The sequence below is a fragment of the Gorilla gorilla genome, chromosome 20, assembly GCF_029281585.2.
Source record: "Gorilla gorilla gorilla isolate KB3781 chromosome 20, NHGRI_mGorGor1-v2.1_pri, whole genome shotgun sequence".
NCBI lineage: Eukaryota > Metazoa > Chordata > Mammalia > Primates > Hominidae > Gorilla > Gorilla gorilla.
Genome location: NC_073244.2, coordinates 39,723,836 through 39,742,982, shown reverse-complemented (window position 1 = coordinate 39,742,982; position 19,147 = coordinate 39,723,836). Strand labels below are relative to the sequence as shown.

The following is a 19,147-nucleotide window of genomic DNA, read 5'->3' as shown; positions in this document are numbered from 1 at the left end:
GAAGAGTTGGTGAGGGTGGCTGCATTCAGAATTGATGTTGAAGGGAGCATGATGTGGATTCACTGGTGGGTTGGAGGTAAAGTGGCAGAGCAAGAGATAACTCAGTTATAACCTGTAGGTCTTTGGTCTAAGCAATTGTGTAAACAGTGGTGCCATTTACTGAAATAGATAAGAAAGGAGAGGAAGGCTTGGGAGGGGACCAGCAGTTTAGTTTGGAACCTGTTGTGTTGGGGTGCTTATTAAATATTCAAGTAGTGATGTCTACTAGACTGCTGGATAGACAAGTCTAGAACTCAGAGAAGTTGGGACTGGATATGGATATCTAGAAGTCATCAAGGTGCAGATGACTTTTTCAAACTATGGGACAGTAATAGATCCCTCAGGAAGAGTGTGGCAAAAAGTAGTCCCAGGTACTACGTCCTGGGTCCCAAGTGTTTAGAGATTGGATAGAGGAGGAGTCCATGGGAGGATAGGAAGGCCCCTGAGTTAGGGGAACTCACAGCTGTGCTAGGGAAGAACATGCATTTTCTGTTTATCTTTGACCATTTCTTTAGAATAGATTCCCAGCAGTGGAATTACCAGGTCAAAGGGCGTCTGAACACATTTAAAACTCTTGCAAAATGTTGTCACATCCTTTTCCAAAAATGTCGCATCAATTTATATTTCCATTATCAGTGCACGGTGTTGCCCATGGCAGAGAACCCTTACATCATTGCCAATTTAATAGGCAAAAACATGACATCCTGATTTTAACTTGTAATTCTTTGCCTTTCTAGTGAGCTTGAGCCTTTGTTTTCCACGCTTATTGCTCATTTATGTTGCTTGTATAATTGTCTCAATGTACTTGTCTATTGTGGTTATATAGTGTTTTTGTAATTGTGAGAGTATTTTTTTAATTTGTTAATAACTAATCCTTTCTTGTATTTCTTACAAATGGTTTTTGGTTTGCCATTTCCCTTGGAATTTTACTACAGTGTTTTCTGATACGAGGTTTTCCATTTAAACCTAATTACATGTATCCATCTTGTTCCTAATGATTTCTTCCTTTGCCATTACTGTTAAGAAAAGCCTCCCTGCCACTGTATTTTGGGAAGTGTTGGTGTGTCAATTTTTCATGCTACTTTTGCCAAATTTGGTTAATAGAATTTCTTCATAAAGTAGATGGATTTGCCTTCCATTTTCTTCTATATTCTGCTGTAAATTTTATAGTATGCATTTATATATTCCATGAAGTCCAGACAACATGCACTAATAAAGTTTCATCACCTCCAAATATTTTCGAAGGCAGTGTGCTAACAACACTTTCCCGTCTCTTCCATGGCTATGGCTGCGTTCTAGGGTGCTACTTCCTCTTGAGCTATTTTTCCTAATTTATTATTTTCACTAAGTGTTACATTTTTACATGTTGATGGAATTTATTAGCATATAACTGTGCATTATATTATCTCATAATTATAATTACTTTTATCAGCATATGTTATGTCTCTTTCCTTAGTTCCAATTTTCTTTATTTCTATTTTTTCTTAATTAGATTTGTTAAAGTTTTGTATTTCATTGAGTTCTTCAAAGGGCCAACTCTCCAACTTACTAAATCATGTTAATGTTTTTCTTTCCAAATGTGTGAGTTTCTGATTTAATCTCTGTCATTTCTCATGATTTCCACAGGCTGGTCTCACCTGACTTTCTCCACTTCTCCAACTGCCCTTTCTGTTCCTCTCAGACATGACAGGCAGCTTGCTACACTTCTTCCTTCCAGTTTTCCAGGGGCTCCACTGCTTCCTGACACTTGACACTGCAGAGAAGTCTGAGGTCAGAAAGATTTCTATTTCTTTTAAAATTCTTATTTTTAAAAAATAAGAAAATCTCATTTTCTTCTTATTTCTTTTCCTGTGTAGATGTCTATGGGCATTTTCATTTTCTCTGAGTTTCCAAAACATCGACTAGGTCTAGAATGACACCCGTAGCAGTGGTCACCGTCCTCTCTGCGGTCCTCCTGGTGGGCACTGAGCTGACTGCAGCCTCTTTTCTCACAGGGAAGATGAGTCCAAGGTTCCCAGCAGCTCTCTGGGAGAACTGGCCCTAGAGGGGGCGCATATTTGCCCTCCCTGGTGGAAGTAGTGGCCTTTCCTCATTCATTTTAGCTGGGGCTCCAGAGACCCTGGCAATCAGTGGATTTGAGTCTGTCTTTGGCACAGCAAAGTTTTTGATTTTGTGGATTTCAACACTGCCTCTACATCTGCCTTTTTATTTTAACCTTCTGAGTTACTTTTAAATGGGGGTTTGGACTCCTAGGTTAGTGATTTTTGTCTATTATCCTTTCCCTCAGTTTCCCTGTTTTTGTTTTATTACCTCAAGGAAATCTAGCATTAAAATAGCATCATTTAGATGGGGCCAGAACAGATTCCTGGGCTCACTTAACCACCGTAGCCAGAAGCCCTGGCCACAGTGACTGTGACACCAGGCCCAACCTGTGCCCTGATGTCTGCTCACCAGTAACAGGTTTTCCTAGAAGCCAGGGAATACCTAAGAATGTCAGGTAAGGCTGCAATGTTTCTTTGAACAACATAGGGCATACCAGGGCTCACTTCTCTGCAGAATGTGTTCCTGGTGCTATTCTTGCCTCTTTCTCTATTTAAAAAATACTGTTATATTTTAGATGCTTGCTTGCTCCATGGCAATATTGCATACAGCGGGGACTGGACTTCTAGTGTGCCCATTTCTCTCATTTTTAGCTCGTGTTTGGTGATCTGGGGGTGCCTGTCTCTTCCCCTCCCCTTGTGCTGCACTCAGAGTGGCCCTATTTGACCTTCAGAGAGAGGAGTAGATGAGGACGGTGGACAGGCCAGTGGGACGGTCTACCTATGGCCTGTCTTCTTTTCTAGAATGTTAGCTTCATGCAAGCAGGAAGCTTGCCTTTTTTAATCCACTTTCTCCCCAGGCCTCAGAACACAGTGGTATTCAGTAGCGAGTTGGCCAACTGAACGCACGCAGGAACAAGGGCAGTTCCCAAGCTCTTCTTAGGGCCGAGGCTCCAGCCCTGCTGCGCCTCTCCTCGCCCCTCTCTGCCATGCCCCCTGTTCTCTCCACACTGTCTTTGGACTGTAGCATCTCCTCCCTCCCCTCCAGGAGGGCTTCCTGTTATGAGATCTTCCTGGCACCAAGCAGAGTGTGTACCTGGTAGTGGCATGAGTGGAGCCAGCCTTCAGCCTGTTCCTAAGTAGAGAACCTGTCCCCAGAGCCCCGGTGCCTTGTCAGGAGCCAGAACACTGGGCTTTCGAGGTCTGGGGCATGGGAGCCAGGGGTACCTTCAGTCCTCAGGAGGGTTCCTGGAGCCCTCATGCAACCCTGACTGCACCTCTGTCCTGAACCTCCCGAGGGCAGCATCACTATTTTACTTTCATGACATTTCACACCCCAGTGAGTTGCAAATGTGTGCTTTTCACATTGGATGGAATTCTTACAATTTTGGTGAATTGTGCATTCACAGGAAGTACAATTAAAATCAGCCTCCTGTGTATCCTCCATCACCCAGGCATATGAGAGTAGGTGGCAGAAGTTCAGAGTGTCTGCATCTCAGGTAAAGCACTCTGGAGCCTGGCTCTTCGTGCTCAGATCTCACGCTACCACTTGTTAGTTGTGTAATCTTGGATAAATACAAAATCTCTCTGCACCTTCATTTTTCCATAAGCCACAGCAGGATAAAAATAACACCTGCTTCATAGGGTTATTGGGAGAAGTACGTGAATTAGTTGATGTGAAGTGCTGAGAACAGCGCGAAGCATGGAGTACCTGAGACGCAACGATTAATGTGGTTCTGACTGTCCTCTCTAGAGAGATGTGGGCCTGTACCTTAGAGACTTGCAGACCTGGACTGCCATTATCAACTAAAGCCACACACACACACACACATGCAGAAACACACCCATGCACACACACACATGCATGCACAGACACACAAACCCCTACACACCATGGGCAATTTTCTCCCTCACTGCCAAGGGGGGTAAGCGTGAATACTTGCTCCGACCTTAAGGGTGGGGTTGAGGGCCCAGGTGGAGCAGGCTTGTGGCTTGAAGCATGAGACCCCAGATGGCTATGCACAGTGGGCATTCCCCATGGTGGGCATTCCTGCTGCAGAGCCTGGGGTAAGTGCCCTGCTTGCCCCGTTAGGGTACCCTAGCAGCTTGCGCTGCTCCTGGTGCAGAATGAACAGGCCGAGCAGCTGCAGAGAACACCTCCTCCTCCTGGCCTCGGGCCTTTTCCAACACGTGCAGGTTTGCTTGGGGTCTGCCTCCAATGCCTTGAGGGTCACTGTTTTGTTTTAGTGGTGATGCCTGCTCTTGCAAGCCCACTTGGGCCTAACTTTGGAAACAATCCTCTGGTTGTACTCAGCTCACAGAGCTGTTTCTCAAACACGACTTCACCTAGGATTGATCAAATACCAGCTTCACCACTTCCTAAACCTAATCCTCTGCAGGTCCTGGTAGCTTTGTTCATAGAGCAGTTCTTTGGATTGAACCAGAAAATGTATACAAATAATTTCACACCGTGTCTGGCATCTGGTGTATGCTGAATACAAGTTGGTTGCTTCTGGGGATCCTCGATCCAACCCCAGGAAGTCTAGAAATGATTCTCCCTGATTTAAAGGTGTCACAGAGACTCCTCAGAGTAGAGAGGGCTGGAATCTGGGTCTCTAGTTCACTGTTCCCTCCTTTCACAGGATTCCCTTGCTGTTCAGGAACGTAATGTCTATATGAATATCGTTGCCAGAATTGTCTCAGGCCATAGATATATCTTCACTTTCCGTGTTGAGTCCTTTGGAGGCCTCGGGGAGCTGCTGTTCCCCTTCATCGTGGCTACCTGCTCAGGGAGGTCTTGGCTTCTGCAGGGTGGACCAGCTTGCACTGCTCTGTGGGTGCGCAGTCCCTGGAACGCCCTTTCTGTGTGGATGTAAGTGATGCATAAAGATCTAAAATCCCAAATCTTAGGCTTTCTCCAGGATTTCTGCTGCAATCCCAGAACGGCAGCTCTGGAGTCGCTCTGAATTAAATACACAATTTATTTTCACATCTCTTTTATCATGAGGGCTCACATGTAGCTAACGCATTCGTCTGTGTTTGAGGCTGCAGTACGGTACATAGACCCACCGCTGGCAGAACCCATTCCTTCCTGTGGAGGTCACCCACATGTTATTTAAGTGCAGTATTTTGGATCACACAAAATAAAAACCTGTACTGTTGTGCTCCTATTGAGCACCTATTATGTAATCTCTGAGTCAACTGGAGATGGTTTTTAAATATAGTTTGCATGTTTACTCTTTGTGAAGTACCCACGCTAAGAGCTTTGCATGTCTTCTTCCGTGTAACACAGCAACCTAAGGAGGCAGGAACTACTGTTATTCCTGTTTAATGCATGGAAAGCTATTGTCCACAGAGTGGGGAAGTGATGCCAGCAAGATCACATAGCTGGCACCCATGGGATTAAGCCAGGGCTCAACTCCACCAGACATAATGACTTTGCTCTCAACTGCCACATTTTATTGCCTTTCTTGATGGTTACTTTGGGTCTTAATTTGCGTTTTTCTGATGACTAATTTTGAGTTTTTTAATATATTTATCCTCTTCTGTGACCTATAATTTAAAAATGTTTCTCCTTATTGATTTTTATTAGGATATATTAAATAATCATCCCTTATTGGAGTGTTGCAAATACCTTCTCTAGTTCATAGCTTGCTTTTCAGTTTCTTTATGGTATCATTTGATAAACAGAAGCTCTTAATTATGAGGTCTTAATCACGATCAATTTTTTAGTGGTTAGCAGTTTTTATGTCTTGTTTAAAACATCCTTCCCTACTCTAAGCTCCTAAATATATGCTCCTAAACATTTTAGGCTTTGGGTTTTTACACTGAACTTTTTAATCTATCAAAAAGTGGTTTGTATGTATGGCACGAGGTAGCAATCTGACATTATAATTTTTTATCTCGGTGATCAACTGTCTCAGTGCCATTTATTGGCTCTTTCACTTGTCTTAGTTGAGTTCCTCAAAAAGCAGAGCCCCAGAAAATGCCTTGGGTGCAGGTTACTTATTTGAGGGTGACTGCAGGAAATGAGAGTGAGGGTATAAGGACAGTGAGACAGGGAAGGCACATGAATTAAGTTGCTGCCATGGACAACAGGGGTTCAAGTCCACCAGGACCCACCAAGACATGGACAGGATGTCTTCCAGAATTCTCCACCTGAAAGATGGGAGGCAGGATGGTTTATCCACCATCTGCTACTGCCTATCCCCAGGGATGATAAGCCCATAACTCTGGGCTGTCTTAGTGCGGACCTAGAGGTGTCTCATGAAATCAGACAGGGCCCCGTAGCAGAAAGTGGAATGACCCCGAGGTGGGACAGCACCAGAGCCAGGGGCTGGAGCTGGCATGGACCTCAGATGAGAGGAGAGCTGGAAGGCGATGTGGCCCAGGGTGCCAGGCAGTCAGCTATGCTCTCCCAGGACCACTGTCTTCATCTTACAGAGTAAATGCAAGTGGTCCTGCCAGAGCCTGGCCCAGAAGTTTTCTGCCTTGCTCTGTGCCTCAGGAGGTGACCTGGAGGGATGACCCAGATGGCTTTCTTGTCTCTGCTCCCTCAGCTCCCGGGGGGCCCTTGGGAGGAGGGCAGAAGGAGAGACGAGGGAGACAGGGCCTTCATTCCTCCTGCGTCCTCCCTGCAGGGCCACCTCGGGCTGGCTGAGTCCCTCCTCTTGAGGCAGCTTCCTCCTTCTGAGCGCCTGGAATCATGTGCTCCCTCCTCCCTCTGCTGTCACTGTTCCACTGAAATCTTTGCAAATTGTCAGGTTATTGAATCCTCTGATGTCCATGCGCCACCTGTTCCTTCGGGGATTTTGAGTGATAGAAGCAACTCAGTCCATTCACATCCACCAAGACCACTGTAGTCTCCCTGAAATGTTGGTGAGCAAAGGAGCTCAATTTCTCCATGCCCTCCCCCGGCCCCAGCTCTGTGACTGCTCATTGCTCAGGGCTGTGGAAGGGACGGGGCACAGGTGTGCAGCTTCTGCCCTCGGGAGCCTTCCAGTGTGGTGAGTGAGATGAATGAGAAGGGGAATGAGGCCCTCTGGAAGGACAGCGAGAGTGCTCAGGGCACATTGGAGCTTTGTCCCACACCAGAGTCTTCCTAGGTTCCTCTAGAGACCCCGCCTGGGCCTTCTGGGGCCGCCTCCCACATCTTGCCTTTCCTCTCTTCTCCATCCTGGCTAGAGTTGGGCTTTTCCCTCATTCTCTTTCATGTTGCAGTTCCAGAGGTTTCTGCTGACTGATGTCTCTTTTATAGATGTTCATATGACTGAAAAGCAGGCTTCAGATGTATACATCTCATATTGACAAGAGAGTGAGTGAGGACAATGGGGAAATTCATGGTCTTTTTACCAAACATAGGGATTTTGTGATTGTGTGTGTTTTTTTTTTTTTTTGCCTTTTTCTTCTGAATTCTGCAAAAGCTGTTATACTAATAGCTGTGATTTGCATAATTTCTGTAGTGCAGCAGAATAAAAAGCCAGGCTTGCAGGCAGACAGTCTGGCTCTGCTGGTGGAGGGCAGGGCCTTGTATTAGGGGAGAGACAAATCAACATACAGCCCCTGGGTGCTTGCCAGGGCGAGGGGGCATGGCTGGGATGGGTGTGGTGAGTCAGAAGGTGGCTTCCAAGCCCTCTCCTGTGACAGTGTCTAACTCAGGGACTGACACTTAGGGAGAGGGCTGGGGGAGGGGCAGTTCTCAGCCTGTCCTGGACTCCAGGTCCAGGTCAACCCCTCCACAGTAGCTAGTGCTCCGTATGGAGCTGCAGAGACATTGGCTGTCCTGGGTAAGGGCAAGGGCTCTCTGATTTGGGGTCTCCCTGCTGAAGGGGTTCTTTGGAGAAATCAATCATTGTCAAGTGTAGGCTATACTTCATGCCAGACTCACACAATTGTGAGAATCACATAATTAGCCTTCAATGGGCTAAATGTTGCACCACAAAGGGCATCTGTGTGGTATCGAGGTATACAAATGGGCTTTAGAGTTAAAAAGAGAAGGGTCCCCATGCACGAGGCTAAGTGAGTGACTTTAGCTTAAGAATAAAAATAATATGGCAGCGTGCAGTGGCTCACGCACGTAATCCCAGCACTTTGATAGGCTGAGGCAGGAAGATCATTTGAAGCTAGGAGTTTGAGACCAGCCTGGGCAATGTAGTCAGACCCTATCTCTACAAAAAATTAAAAAAGAAAAAAATTAGCTGAGCTTAGTGGTGTGTGCTTGTAGTCCCAGCCCCTCAGGACTCTGAGGTAGGAGGATCACTTGAGCCAGGAGTTAGAGGCTGCACTGAGCACTGCACACTGCCTTGTGCCACTGACTCCAACGGGGGCAACAGAGCGGGACCCTGTCTCATAAATAAATAAGTAAATAATAACAGAATGAAGGCCGTGTGGCTTCATGAGGATCTTGTGAACGTGTGAGATCGTACGGTGTGTGTGCTAACTACATGGTTGCTATTGTTACATTTCATTCTCATGGGCTTCCTTTGCCAATCTTTTACTTCAGAGTTTGTGTTAAGGGGTCTGGGTTGGGTTAAATTTATCAGTGTCTTCTGAAGGACAAGAGTCATGGTTACAGATGTTTTCTGACAATTCCAAATTTTATGAATTCCCCACTTAAAAGTCTTGTTCGTGCCCCCTGCTGCCTCCCTCTCTTCTGAGGGCTAAAGGCCTCTTGTTGGAGGCAGGCCAGCAATGACAAGTTCGTCAAGGCTACAGCTGCAGAGGCTCATAGGAGGAGCCCAGGGCCTCTCAAGACGCGGTGGCCACAGAGTTCTGGAGTGTAATTAACAGGACAGCAGCCGTGGAGACTTGGGCCGACTGAATGCTGGTGTCGAAGGACACCCTCCCTTTACCCCACTCTATGCCAGTGTGCCTCTTATTTCTCCCTGAGCTACAACTGTTATTAACGTCAGATTTTGGAGATAATGGTTTTAATTAAACTACTTTGCCGTTTACTACTGTTTCGGGAATTTGCTAATTAATCTTTATGTAATTGTTTTTGCAATGGTTATACAGCAAAAGTTCTTAAATTATAAGTTAAGCCTCTTGCAGAGAATCTAATTTTTAGTCAGCATCCCATGTTAGTAAGTGACAGTGGGGATGGGGAATTAACTAATTGAAGTCCCTGCTCCATGGAGGTTGTCTGTCTTCAACCCGGCAAGTTGGCTGTGCTGTGCAGAGCCCTCTCCCTGCATCTCCCCATGGTCTCTGCATTTCGATGGTGCTGAAGGAACCATGGATGTCCACATATTAGGATAATAATTCTGATGCTTCATTTGTAGGGGATATGTCTCCAAAGGGGCTGCTCCTCACTGACGCCTGAGGCCACCTTCAATTAAACCCAGGCCTCTTCCTCTTCTACTGGAGCCCCCGTGAGTAAAGTCTGTGGAAATCATATCTGTTGAATTTTGGAGAAGGGTCATGAAGTGTTGAGAGGTGTTTCAGGCTATCTCACAATATTTGATATGGAAGAAGAAGCATTTCTAATGGAAACTGGAGGGAATTGCTCTTCAACTCCTAAAATAAGAACAAGAGACTTCAGGTACATCTGGAGCTTATTTCCCTACTGTCTTACTATCTTAGCCTGTTTATGCTGCTATAACAGGATACCAAAGACTAGGTAATTTACAAAGGAAAAATTTAATTGGCTCACAGTTCTAGAGGCTGGGCAGTCCAAGATCAAGGGGCTGCATCTGGTGGCAGCTTTCTCGCTGCATCACCTGTGGCAGAAGGCAAGAGGGCGAAAGAGAAAAAGCAAGAGATGGAACTCACAGCCTCAGGTCCTTTTATAATGGACATTAATCCATTCAAGAGTGTGGAGCCCCCATGACCTAGACTCCTCCCATTAAGCCCCACCTCCTGACACTGTTGAGTTGGGGATTACGTTTCTAAGACATGCTTTGTGGGAAACACATTCAGACCATCACATCTGCCTAGGCCAGTGTCCATCTCTCTCTGATTCAGGGTTCTGATCCCAAGACTCATGGAAGAGACAAACTACAGATTAGACAGAACAGTCTAATCTCCCTCCTGGTATTAGCCCCCAGGAACAGGCATGTAATCTCAGCAATGCTCACCTCTGCCTGAAAGGTAGGACTAGCAGAGAACTCCACCAAGCAGTACAGTGCTCAGGTTAGAAGCATGAAATTCGAAACCAGACTTCCTGGGCTCTAAGCCTTACTCTGCCAGTCTTAGCTCTGTGACCTTTGATGAGTTACCCAACTTCTCTGGGCCTGTTTCTTCCTCTGTAAAATAAGGGTTTGTAAGAGTGCGTGTCTTATAGTACTGTTATAATAAGCAAAGGGATGAAACAAGAAAGTCTTAGTACACTACCTGGCACACAGTCATGCATATTATTATAATCCATTAAGCAATTTTATCCATGTTTTTGTTTTCAACTTCTACCATACTGCATGCTGGGTCTCATAGATGGATTGCCTAATTTGCTTATAGCTATAATCTTCTCACCACCAAATATTTCTTTCCTATTGTGCTTTTCTATGTTGGGAGATAGTCAGATTTTGCTTCATCTGTGATCTCAAGTATGTTTAGGGGACTGCTGACTTTAAGCACACATTTGCCATAGAAGAATAGTTCAGGGGTGACAGGTACTGAGTATCTTTTCTCACACCTTTGGAAGAACTCACTCATGCACCACAGCACTCTTGTTCACCAGGTATGAGTCCAGCCTGAACTCCTTCTCAATATACTGCCTTAGCATTCAAGAGTCAGAGTCTTAAACCAGGAAACAGAGCCCCAAGCAGAGCGGACATGCTAATGCTTTATTGGGAGGTGCAATCCCAACAACCAAAGTAAGGGACATAGGGAAATAAAGCAGGAAGGAGAGAAAGCAAATACAAGGTCGTATGTTACCAGGATGGCCACAGTTTCTCCAGAGCTCCAGCTGGTTGCTCAAGTCATGTGGGATATCTCCAGGAAGACATGTGAAATACTGTGGCTCAGAACAGTCCGTCATAGTGGAGGAAGGCCAGATGATTTATCTGCTGGCTTTTTTCCATTCTCTGTCTCCTACTGGTCAAAGTTCATGTTACGGACCATCAATGCCTTGCATGACCAGGTTGTGTTAATTGTGCTAACCAGCCTCCCTGTCCCAGGACAGCCACTGAGGAGGCCAAAGCCTCTATGAATCCAGTGGAGTTAAGCTAGGGGCACAAAAACTGTTTTCGGTCCCAGCACAGCAAGTGCAGTGGGAGCCATGCAAGCCTGGCAGACTCCCCAGGGGAGGCTGAGCGCACTTGGGTGGCAAAGAGTCAGGCCACAAGCAGTGGTGCATCTACAGGAATTTAGCCAAAGTTCCAGAAGCTGTAATTGCTGAGTAGAGCTGGTGGCTCATAGACTGGCTTCTGTGAAATTGGCATGTGGCACAAAACCAATCTTGGCATCCAACGTTTCGTTGAGAAATATCCCAGGAGGCTGGACGTGGTGGCACACATTGTAATCCCAGCACATTGGGAGGCCAAGGTGGGAGGATTGCTTTAGGCCAGAAGTTTGAGACCAACCTGGGCAACATAGTGAGACCCTATCTTGATAAAAATAAATGAAAATTTAAATAAAAAATCTAAAAAAGAGAATAGCCCAAGGGCTTTGGTCTTCAAAGTCTTTGTCCCATCTCTTTATTATTTCCATCTCTTTTCCCTAGTTCCTTAACTTTTTGCTAAAGTGCAGGGACCACCCCTGCTTAGGGTATGAGATATTCATTAACCTCTTATCCCAGACCCTAGAGGCCCATGATGGGACCACATGGGAGAGGAACAGGGTGGCCACTGGTTTCAAACTGAGACACCCTGACGTCAGCTTCTGTGTCCTCTCTGCTGTACTATATTCCTCTCTTCATCTCTCACAATCTTCTTCCACCTGTTGAGGTTGTATCTCATATCCAGCGTCTCACCTAATGGTCTCTGCCCACAGTATCTTTTTTCAGCTCCCAGCAAAGACAACACTTTGTGCTGAGATGTGTTTGGAAAACAACTCCACTCCTCTTTGTCTGGCAAACTCCTGCTCATCCTGCCAGTCTTAGCTTCAGAAAGACCAGCCCAGACCCCACCATATAAGTCTCTGTTGTCCATCACATCGTATCATCTTTCTTCCTCTGTAGGAGAATATTTATTGGAGCGATTACTGAATTCACATCTGTGTCCTCCACCAAGCTGTATGACCCCAGGAAGGCAGGGAATATGATTATTCTCTGCACCACTGTGTCGCTGGCTCCTGCCCTCTGGTTCATAATAAATGTCACACCCACCCACACACATGCGCACTCACAATAAAAGAATAAGTGAACAAATAGGTGAACACCTGGATCTCTCTAACTTTTTGATCCTTTGTCTCCATAAGCCTGGAGGCTGACAAGCTAATAATTCCTACAGCAAATGCGGGGCTGCTATCATTTTCTCTAACGGTTGTCCTGATGGCCTTTCAGAAAGTAATTGACTTTAATTATGCCCTAAACTGACCCTTTGAGTAGAACTGAAGAATAACTGAAGAGAGAAAAATGATTCGGAATGGTCCTGTTGGGTCCAATTATCAGTAGAGAAAGGGAGTGAGGATGAGGCCTGGATAAACCTGGGCTCCCCGGCATGAACCACACTGTCTGCTCATTACGTGTTCCCTGCAGCCTGTCTGGGCTTTTGGGAAACTCGTCTGTCTATTATTCATGCCCATTTATCTTCCCTGACAGAGGTGGCAGCAATAGGCTCCAAGTTGTGAAAACACAGTGGAAATTCCAGGCCCACAAGATCAAGTGTCAACAATAGCTGTTATTCCTCTACCAGTGCCAAAATCTACACTTCTCCGGGTTTGGGACAGCAGGTGTTGTTTGAGTAGCCCTGACCCCAGGGCCAGAGGGCAAGGAGGTAGTTGTCAAAGTTCTCTGCCTCTGATCTTATTATAAAGTGTGATCTGGTCAGAGTTCTCTGCCTCTGATCTTATTATAAAGTGTGATCTGGTCAAAGTTCTCTGCCTCTGATCTTATTACAAAGTGTGATCTGCCTGTAGAGAATGAGGAAGAAGTTACCATGGACCTCAAGGGACCCAGCAGAAAAAACCATGTGCAGAAACTGAACCACCTCCTTGGCTGTTAGATGGCAGAATCCCTATTGCATAGAGCTGTAATTAGGGCCTGAAGAAGAGGATATATAGGCCTCCTGGTGAGCCAGTTGTCCCTGGCCAGTTGACCCTGGGCACAGAAGTTTATGGGGAGCACAGATCGGTATCCATAAGGGATGGTGCACCTATCTAAAATTTCAGAACGTTGATGTTTTCTTCACTTTCTGTCTACTGGGGCTCCATGCACCCAGCTCGGTTTGTTTTGCAAAGAGCAATCTGTTCTTTTCTCTTAAAACTTCTGGGATCTGTTGGCAAGCTTGCCATATTCTCTCTTCATCCCTCTGTTCAAAGAAGCCTCAAGAGTTGACTCAGATACCTTGAGCTCTTTGCTGTGAGCATCAGAAGATCCAGAGAGATCTACTCTCCTTGTTCTTCTTTCAAAACCCACCTTCCTTTTGAACTCAAATAAAGCGGGGCTGTGTACATCCTCTTGTATAATTCTCAGAGGTGTCTAGGGTGATTTTTTTTTTTTGTTTTTTAACACTGGGAACACTGACACCCTTCTTTTTTGTCTCCAACTGGGTGGGCTATTGCTTGCTACTTGCACTCCTTAGTTAAGAAAAATCCCTCTACAGCAAACCCTCAGGAGAATGTCTTAAACCTCTGGTAAAATCTCTGGAAAGTTTGGAATAGGTGAGCAGATACAAGGACTGTACAGAAACATCCTGTCTTCACAGAGTCCTTTTCAATCATATCTTCCTTTACATTCACTGGAAATGTTTATAATTTAGGATGAGCAATAAATGGAGCATAATGCATCTCTCTGCTTGTGAGAATGAATTTTGTGCCTACAGAGGGTTCTTCGGCCAATAAAATCTTCAACGAAATGAGGGTGAAAAGACTCATAAATGTGTTCTGTGTCCTGCGGGGAGAGGGATGTACATTGTCATTTTTATGCCATGCATAAAAAGCTCCAAGCTCCCCAAGTTATAGGAGATATTATTTTTGCAGAGGCCAATATGGGGAATATTAAATTACTTTGTTTATGTTTCCTAAAATAAAAATTTTACTACAGATTTCAAATATGTGCAAAAGTAGAGAGAATAGTATAGTGACCCCCCCCCATGTACTAATCACCCAGCTTCAACAATTATGGATGAATGGCCAATTCAGATTTTTATAATTTGATCTACAAATATTTCAGTATGTATCTATACAAATGTTTTTGTACAATTATACAAAATGTACAATGTACAAACATACAAATGTACAAATGAGGTACAAATACCTGATTTTAAAAAGTTATACCCACAATACAATTTTTTACACCTAAAATATTAATAATTCCTTAATAACATCAAACGTGGAGTCAGTGTTCACATTTTCCCAATTGTCATATGGCTGCTCTTAAAATTTTTACACAGTTTGTTTGAACCTGGGGCCAAAACAGACCCACTCATTGTAATTGATGGGTATAACTCTTATGTTTCTTTTAATTTACCTTCTTCCTCTGTATTTTTTCTTTCTGGCAGTTTTTTTTTTTTTCGATGTTGTTGTTTTTGAAGAATCTAGACCTTTTGTCCTAGAGAGTGTCCAACAATCTGAATTTTGTGAAATTTGCCCCACGGAGACATTTCCCGTGCTCATCTATCCCCTACATTTTCTCTATATCCATAAGCCAGTCCAGATGCTTGATCAGGTCCAGGTTTAATATTTTGTGACAAGACTGCTTTAGAGGTGGTGCTGTGTGAGTTTCATAAGGCCTTATTGTGTGATGTTAACAGCCATCAATGATTACATCATAATCTCTCACCTCACAGAAGGTTACAAATGGGGATAGTCCAGTCTCATCGCACCTTCTTCATTTGTCAGCTGGAATATGCTCATAAAACGGAACTTTCCCTTATCAGTTTTGTGGTTCCACTGAGAAAGTGTGCATATAGGGAAGGCATTACACATGCTTTGGTTTTCCCCTTTATGTGCAAGGCTTTTTTAAATTAAAATTTTAATTTCAAGATAATTGTAGATTCACATGAAGTTTTAGAAAATAAATACAGAAAGGTCCTGTGCACCCCTTACCCTGCTTACACCCCATGGTACCACATTACAAAGCCATAGTACAATACACAGCCAGGAAGCTGACATTAGCACAGCCAAGATTCCAAACACGTCCATCAACACAAGGCTCCCTCCTGCTGCCCTTTCATAGCCACACTTCCCTGACTCCTGCCCACCAGTCCCCAATCCCTGGCAACCACCAATCTGTTCTCCATTTCTATAATTTTGTCATTTTACGAATATGGAACAAAAGGAATTATATAGTCTATGACCTTTAGGGATTGGCTTTTCTCACTTAGCAGAATTACCTGGAGATTCATCCAAGTTACTGCATTTGTCAATAATTCATTTCTTGTTATTGGTGAGTAGGATTTCATGGTATGGATGTACCATCATGTGCTAATAATCTGTTCACCCATTGAAGATCATCTGATTGTAGGTTTTTTAATGTGCTTACTTGCCGTTTATTACATTACTTAGTAAAGTATCTATTCAAATCCATTGCTCATTAAAAAAAATTAGAGTTTGGCTGGGCACGGTGGCTCACACCTATAATCCCAGCACTATGAGAGGCTGTGGCAGGTGGATCACCTGAGCACAGGAGTTTGAGACCAGCCCAGGCAACATGGCAAAACCCTGTCTCTACTAAAAGCACAAAAATTAGCCAGGCGTGGTGGCACGTGCCTGTAGTCCCAGCTACTTAGGAGGCTGAAGGAGGAGAATTGCTTGAACCCAGGAGGCAGAGGTTTCAGTGAGCTGAGATCATGAGATCGCACCACTGCACTCCAGCCTAGGTGATGGAGCAAGACCTCATCTCAAAAAAAAAAAAAAAATCAAAGTTAAATCAAAGTTTTTTTTTAATTGAGTTTTAAGAGTTCTTCATATATTCTTAAGGCAAGTTCCTTATCAAACGAACATTTAAAGAATATTTTCTCCTGAACTGGGTCTTTCCTTTTAATTTTCTTCATGGTGTTGAAGGTGGAAAAACTCAAGCTGTTTCTCCTCTGCTGTCATTCCACACAATAATCAACACAGAAGACTTCTGTGACCAAACATGTGGGAATTTCTCCCCACCAGTGAGCAAGTAATCAAGCCTGCAGTGGACAGGAGCTGGGCCTCCTCCCATTCAACACTGTTTACCTAGAGACAGTTTAGATCTCACGGGTTAAGAGCTCAGTCACTGAGCCTGTGAGGGGGACCACTGCACCCTTCAGTCACCAGTTGCAAGTTCGGGCCTTCAGAACTTCTGAATGACTAGCTATATAAATCAGGGCTCCCACAACCCCCTTTCTGGGTTTAATTAATTTGCTAGAGTGTCTCACAGAACTCAGGGAAACACTTATGTTTATCAGTTTATTATAAAAGATATTGCAAAGAATAAAGAGAAAGAGATGCATAGGGCGAGGTAGTGGGGAAGAGGCGTGGAGCTTCCACTTTCTCCCTGGGCGCACTGCCCTCCAGGAACCTCCACATGTTCCGCTATCCAGAAGCTCTCCAAACCTTGTTCTTTTGGGTTTTAATGGAAGCCTCATTACATAGACATGATTAACTAAATCATCGGCTGTTGGTAATGAACTTAACTCTCAGCATCTCTTCTCTTCCCAGTGGTTGTGAGGTGTGGCTAAAAGTCCTGACCCTGGAACCCTGCCTTGGTCTTTCTGATAACTGCCCCCATTCTGAAGCTACCTAGGGTCCCCCAGCTACCAGTCAACTCATTAGCATACAAAAGACATCATTTTGGAGATTCTAATCTTCAAAAAGAGTTGTATGTCAGAAAACCGGGTTGAAGACCAATATCACAGGTGTCTTTCAAAAAGCAGATTTTTGAAACGTATACATTTTGTTTCCTATCAAAAAAAACTTTCGGACTCCAAGGTTGCAAAGATTTTTTCCCTAGGCTTTCTTTCAGAAGTTTATAGTTTTAGTTTTTAAATTAATGTCTATGATGCATTGAGTTATCTTTTATATGGTGTAAAGGAAAGATTAATTTTTTTTATATGGATATGTAGTTCTTCTGGCAGCAATTGCTGTTAAGACTGTCTTTTCTCCATTGAATAACCTTAGCATCCTTGTTGAATATCATTGGATCATTCATATGTGGATCTATTTCTGGATAGTTTATTCTGTTCCATAGATTTATTTGTTTTATCTTTTACACAAATACTATCTTTCTTGATTAATGCAGCTTTATATCAATACATATTATATATGTCTTCAAATCAGATGTCAATCCTCTAAATGTTTCTTTTTTAAAAAAATGATTATGAATATTTCAGGTACTTGGCATTTTCATATCAATTTTAGAATCTGCTTGTCAATTTCTGCAAATTCCTGATGCTAGAATTGGACTGATCGAATTTTGGATAAATTTGGGGAGAAACGGCATGTTAACCACAATTGAGTCTTCCAAACCAGGAACATGGGCTACCTTTCTATTGGTTTAGGATACTTGCTTTGTCATTGTTTTCAAGGACCCAGGAAAAAAAAATGTTAAGATAAAATATAAAATGAGGTCACACTGCTACTCTTAACTCAAATTCAAGACTACATGGTTTTACTTTACCTTATTGATCTTATATCTGTATTTTCCCCAATGTTAAAAATGCAAATTTCCAACAAAAACCACATGGTTAATCATTTGCTTAATTCTATATTACATATATGATACTCTCATAACAATACCATTGCTAATACCAAAAATATGATGGAGAACAGTTTAATATTCTTTTTTAAAGTTCTTTTTATCAGAAAGTAGATTCCACTGGGAATATGCAATCAAATTATTGTGTTCAAAAGCATTTAGAATATTTCCTCTGTGCATGGTTATGCCAGGAGTCATCAAATAGTTTCTTGTAAAGAGTCAGACAGTTAATATTTTAGGCCTTGTGAACCACAGATAGTCTCTGTTTCTTCTCCTCTTCCTCCTTTTCCACAAAGCCTTTAAAAAATGTAAAACCTCTTCTTAGCTCATGTGCAGTACAAAAAGAGACCTGGGATGGAATTAGCCTGCAGGTCACAGTTTACCACCCCTGGATTATGTCAATCATTGAATTTACAATTAAGAACATTGATTTTGCTTTCAATCTTCTACCTTCCTTATATCTATTTATATTACATTATATTATCATTTTACAAATATTCACCCCTTTCCCCTACCCTACCTTCATGAAAGAACTGTACTCCCTACCGTGCTAATGTTGAGCCAGGCCCGATGACTTGATTTTGCCAGTGGAATGCAGGCAGAAGTGACTGCGTGTGTTCTAAACCCAACCCTTAGTGTGTCATGCTTCTATTAACCCTTCCAGGAGCTGCTTCTGCCATGAGGAAGACTGTGTTTCTGTAATTGCCCGATGAGTTCTTCCTGTCTACTGCACAGACAAAACTAGTCCAATGAGACTGTGAAGTTGCAGTAAAGAGTGTAATTAACACGAGGTTGACCACATGGGAGAACTGAAGTTGCTACTTAAATCAGTCTTTCTGAAGGCTCAGAGGTTAGGGTTTCTCAAAGATAGTTTATTGGGCAGGGGCTAGGGAATGGGTGTCCCTGACTGGTTGGTGATGAAATCATAGGTGTGTGGAAAACAGTCCTCATGTGCTGTGTCTGCCTCTGGGTAGGGGCCATAGGACTGGTTGAGTGATGAGTCACAAGTCCAGGTGGGGTCAGTCTGTTGCCAGAATGCAAAAGTCTAAAAAATATATCAAGAGACCAATCTTAGGTTCTATAATAGTGGTATTGTAGGAGCAACTGGGGAAGTTACAAATCTAGTGACCTCTGGCCACATGACTCCTGAGCAATAAAGAATTATAGAAACTACAACTATATCCTAGCAGAATTCAGGCTTCTCCCATAATCTTGTGGCCTTTTGTTAGTCTTACAAAGGTGGTTTCAGCCCCTAAACAAGGGGGAATCAGTTTTAGGGAGAGACTATTATTATCCTTCCTTCAAA

At 43.7% G+C, this 19,147-nt stretch overlaps 1 long non-coding RNA gene across 3 annotated transcripts; it reads right to left on the bottom strand.

The window, feature by feature from the left end:
* Nucleotides 1-9,125: 9,125 nt before the first annotated feature.
* LOC109024121 (uncharacterized) lies at nt 9,126-14,870 on the bottom strand. Of its 3 annotated transcripts, none has more exons than XR_002003566.4 (5): nt 14,644-14,870; nt 10,950-14,064; nt 10,154-10,321; nt 9,730-9,796; nt 9,126-9,593 (listed from the first exon to the last, which is right to left on the bottom strand). It is a non-coding gene; the product is annotated as an uncharacterized lncRNA (long non-coding RNA). The 3 variants fall into 3 exon arrangements; XR_008674063.2 differs by having other exon boundaries at nt 9,184-9,593; nt 10,410-14,064; XR_008674064.2 differs by lacking the exon at nt 10,950-14,064 and having other exon boundaries at nt 9,184-9,593; nt 14,644-14,842.
* Nucleotides 14,871-19,147: the final 4,277 nt, after the last annotated feature.